General features: G+C 33.0%; 1 non-coding gene across 1 annotated transcript; it reads right to left on the bottom strand.

Moving 5' to 3' along the window:
* Window positions 1-4,798: 4,798 nt before the first annotated feature.
* Window positions 4,799-4,870, bottom strand: TRNAD-GUC (transfer RNA aspartic acid (anticodon GUC)). The gene has a single exon. It is a non-coding gene; the product is annotated as a tRNA-Asp (tRNA).
* Window positions 4,871-5,438: the final 568 nt, after the last annotated feature.

Here is a 5,438-nt window from a genome sequence, read left to right as displayed (position 1 = left end):
ATTTGAGGCTTCCACACTATTGGGGCTAAGCTCTTAAGGCCAAATACATCAATACTTCAAAGCTACATAAAAGTTCTTGGAGTCCTTGGAGGTGTTTTTGGTGCAAGGAGATTCTCTCTCAAGTTTCATCCTTTGTCCATGATGTGTTGTGACTTTATTTGAGGCTTCCACACAATTGGGGATAAGCTCTTAAGGCCAAATACATCAAGACTTCAAGCTACATAAAAGGTATGTTACTATAACTAGTATTTTATATGGTATATGTTAATTGCATGATAGTTATAGGATTAATACCTTGGAAACCATTTGCATGTATAATTAGTGAAAACATAGATCCAAGGTATTTAGGGTTGTTTGTGCAGCATAGGATGTTGCAGTATACTAAAACCCATCACTTTTAAGCTCTAAAAGGCCATACATGGAGAGAAAGGTGGAAGCTTTACATGTTCATGTAGTGTCTCGGGTCTAGATCTCTGTTTGAATGCTTTAGCTTGGAATGTTGATAACTTATGGACCAAGATCTATGTCCTAAAGAGTTAGGGTTTGAGCTAAACCCATTAAGTAAGGGTATTAACGGGTAAAGTTGGAAACTTTACCCTTAAAAGGACATTTTCAGTATGTATGTGAAGTATGAAGCTAAGATCTGAAGATTAGGGGTTTAATTCATTGAGATGAAGCAACAGACTGAAGAACTCGGCGAGTCTGAGGAGGGGCTCGATGAGTTGAGTCGATTTGTCATGATTCTATAAAGGGTAGAACTCGACGCGTCTGTGGAGGGACTCGATGAGTTGACTTGTTTTATCACGACTGCGAGTAGCAAGGGAACTCGGCGAGTCAGGGGGATGACTCGATGAGTTAAGTCAACTCGGAGTGTTGACTTTGACTTTTACTCGACCTTGACTAAGGTTGACCCGAGAGGATTATGAAGCATGGAATGGCTACCAAGGGTGATTCCATGAAGGGCTGGGCCCAAATTAGAAAATTAGGTCATTAGTGGGCCATTAGTTGGCTTGGGAAGTCTACCTAGTGTTGGGCCTTTCATATATGGTTTTAGGCCTAAAGCATGAACCGAATTAGATCAGGGGTAAAATAGTCATTTTACCCTAATAAATATTATTGGTTTCGATTAAGTGTTATTTTAGTGATGATAGCTCAGGGAGTTGAGAGAGCAACAGTTCTGGGACTTACCAGCTAGCCGCCAGAGGATTATCCGGGAGGTTCAACATTCAGCTTTGCAAGGTGAGTTTCCTTCAATAGGAATGGGTCGAAGGCACCAATGCCGACCCATTTATGTATGTTAGTATGTTCCTGAACTTCATTCCGATGTTGGGGAAAGCCCAATGAATGTTTGTATGCTTTCTAATTTTGGTCCGATGTTGGGCGGGGCCCGAGGAATGTTTATATGCATGTTTCCGAGCTACGGTTCGATGTCGGGTGGTACCCGATGAAGGAATGCATTTTTAGTCATACATGTTGTCTTTGTAATACTTGTATGTGCCTGGTAGGGAGGTGAGTGTGGGTGGGGTCTCGTATCTCATCACTAGCTGAGAGTGGACGGGGTTCCATATCTCACCATTAGCAGAGTAGGGGCGGGGCCCATGATAGGTGAGGCCTTAGGACTATAGTATATAGAGGGGTGTCCGATTCTTTATGTACTAGCATGATTATATGTTATTGCTCGTATATGTATAATAGGCGGGGCTCAGAGATAGGCGGGGCCTGGTAGAAACATATTTGTATACTGAGCGGGGCTCGATGCCAGGAGGGGCCTGATGTCGGACTCTGTTAGATGCCGGGCGGGGCCTAAGGAAGGGGCGGGGGCTCAGTTTATGTGAAAATGTGACTATATGTATGGTATGTGGTAGTTTGGGGAGACTCACTAAGCTTCGTGTTTACAGTTTTCAGTTTTGGTTTTAGGTACTTCCGGTCGCAAGGGGAAGAGTCCGGGATGAATACAGTTCACACAATTTGTTTAGCCTGGGATGTTTTACTTTGATATACATTGAAATGCGTTTCGATATGATACACTGATTTGATTCGATGACTTATGTTTTTAGATGAAATAATTTATGTAACTATGATTTTCTTAATGATTTAAAATGAAAAATTTGGACTGTATTTTGGGATGTTGCAATGGGTTAGGGTTTGGCCCATTGGACAAAACAACCCCCATTTATTATTATTTCCTTAATTATTATTAATTATTAATTAATCACTTTTAATATATATATATATATATATATATATATATATATATATATATATATATATATATATATATATATAATTCCTGTCTTTATTTAATTCACTTACCAAAAGGTCTTTATCCTAACGGTAAGGAGTGACTCTCTTATTTAAGAGGTCATGGGTTCAAATCTCGTTGAAGACATAGAAGGTGGTGATAATTTAGGAGTTGATTAGTTTGCCCTCTCAAAAAAAAATTTAATTCACTTATCCAACCTTAAAAGTTTTTCCTTAATTATATAATTATTCGTATTATTTGTTTAACCTTTTTTCTAAATAATTAAATGAAAAAGGGTGTTACAGCTTTAATCTATACTGTTCTAGTTTGCTTCTTAGATAGAGCAACAAATTTTCATTACGGGGGAAATAATTTTAGGTATGCGCTTATGTAATAACATTGTACTTATAATGTTTTTTCTTATATCATTCTAATTTGGCTAATGTCAATTCGCTTAGATATATGTTTAGAAAATTATATATTTGGTAATGTGATTAGTTGTTTTTTTCTATTAAACGATAAATAAATTTGTCAAAATTTAGGAAACAAAGCAATAATCTTAGGGTGCGTTTAGTTGTGGAAAATTGTCAAGTTTTTAGTGAAAGTTTTCAAATGGAAATGAAAATTTTGAAAACGTGTTTGGTTGATTTAGTTTTCAAAGTATTTCTATGAATATGAAAGTTTTCCGTTTTCCAAATTGTATGTAAATTAGAAAAGTGATTTTTACAGTTTTCCTAAATTTTCAAAAGTTCTAAAATGGAACGTGAAAATCCACCGATTTCAACCAAACACGTTTCCTAAAATTTTCATTAAAAACTGAAAATGAAAACTGAACTCTATTTTTTGAAATGTTTTTTAGAAAAATGAAAACAATTTTCCACTACCAAACACATGTGGAAAATATAATACAAAGAAATTGCAAGAAATAACAATGTATTCTACATTTTTTTTCTAATATACACATTGCACTTTGTTTTTGACACATTATAGCAAACTACTTACATTTTTTGACCCATGACAACAACTTACTTAGATTTTTCATCAATAATATAAGCGGACATACCATTTTTTACACATAGTAGCTACATACTCCCAATTTCATACCTATAATAGCAACATATGTACATTTTTCACCAACAAAGTACTTTCCTCGTGTTGGTAGCCAAATGTAAGAAATTATTATGGTGGATATAGAAATAAGTAGGTTGCTATCGTTTGTAATAAATAAAATATATAACTATAGTTACATATTAGTGACAAAAATAACAATATTCTTATATTAGTTGTTGACAAAAGTAACCTATACTTACATTTTTTTTACATAAATAGCAACCTACTTATTATTATTATTATTATTATTATTATTATTATTATTATTAGACAAAAATAGCAACCTATTTATACTTTTGGCAAAAAAGCAACCTACTTATATTTTTTTTTACAAAAATAGCAACTTATTTTTTAACAAAATATTAACAACATACTGATATTATTTTTTTTCAACAAAAAGCGCAACCTACTTATATTTTTTGAGAAAAATAACAATCTACTTATATATTCTTATAAAAATAGCAACCAACTTACATAGTTATATTTTTTTTACAAAAATAGCAATATACTTTTTTTTGATAAAAATTGCAACCTACTAACTTATTAGACAAAAATAGCAACCTACTTATATTTATTGACAAAAATAGAAACCTACTTATATTCTATTACAAAATAAAAACCTACCTATATGTTTTGACGAAAATAGCAACCTACTTATATCTATTGATAAAATAACAACCTACTTCTATTTTCCATCCCGTAAGAATTCTCCCGTTTTATAAAAGTTTCCAATTCTAATTGGTTTAGAAAGTCATTGAAGATATTGATAATACTCATTTTTATCCATCCATTGGTTGTGATTTTGTCCTACGTGTTTCAATATGAGTTTATCCCATATTACATCACTAAGTGCCTCCTTAAAAGTTTGTTGGACAAGCTGAATTCAACACAACATATAAATAAATTTGAAAGAAACCATAAATACTTCTTAAATATGAAGATATTTTAACAAACCTCAAACTCTCATCATTTGATATGAATGACACCAATGACCAATGTTGTTGAGAAGCTCAATTGATACTTGTTCATTTGACTTTTTGAAAGGATTGTGTGCCTATCATACAACATGTTATTTAGGTGTAATAATACATAATTACACAGGCATACGGAAATTGTTTAAGAAAAAAGAGACATTAATTTCTTTCGGTTTTAAAAGCATCCAAAACAAGTCCAGAGTCAGGTGATTGGTTTTTCCAACTTTATCTCATCTTATATGCAATCTTGATTGGTTTCGGGTATAAGTGTATTTTGTTTCATTAGTTTATCAGTTCATTTAAAATTGCAGTGGGTTATTTTTTAGTTTTTACATAATGTAAACTTATAAGCGAGGAAGCTTTTCACTACAAAAGTGACTTTAATGCCTCTAAAAATTTCTTATTAATTTAATACTATGCACTGAATGGGCCAATGAAACATATAAAAATGAAATCTTCGTAAAAAAATAATCGCCGTTGCAGGGGATCGAACCCGGGTCACCCGCGTGACAGGCGGGAATACTTACCACTATACTACAACGACAGATTTTTGATTTAAGTATTACAAGTCAACTGTTGACTTGGATATTAATAATTCGTAACCCTATGAAACCCTATAACAGGTTTGTTAAAATCTTCTCTGTTGATTTCGATTTCACTCCATTGTTGAGCATCTTCTAAGATCGATTCATTCTGCTCATAAACATAGACAGTTATGTAGTTGGGTTGAATTGCAAAAATCAGATAACTTAAGAAAAGTTTGTATAGAAGTACGCTATTCTGGAAAATCCAATTCAATCTTATATGAAATAACTGGGTTACTTGTCTTGACTCTTGACTCTTACATTTTCCTGAATTGATTTGGAAACACCTAATTCATATTTCATTTTAGTCAACAGATGAATTATCTCATCATGCCCGTTAGTCAAATATATGTAATCAGAATTCTTTTAAAGATAATTTTAATTTTTATTTAACTATTGTAGCACATCACTAATGTACAACATTGGCAATAGCATGAGTCATGGAGCCAAATTAGTTTATTCTTAGTCAATGGATGACCCTTTAAATGGAAGAATGTGATCGATATGTTTGTTAGATTATGTGATTGA

The sequence above is a fragment of the Lactuca sativa genome, chromosome 7 (assembly GCF_002870075.4).
Source record: "Lactuca sativa cultivar Salinas chromosome 7, Lsat_Salinas_v11, whole genome shotgun sequence".
Classification (NCBI taxonomy): domain Eukaryota; kingdom Viridiplantae; phylum Streptophyta; class Magnoliopsida; order Asterales; family Asteraceae; genus Lactuca; species Lactuca sativa.
Note: the sequence above shows the minus strand (reverse complement) of the source record. Positions and strands in the feature narration are given on the sequence as shown.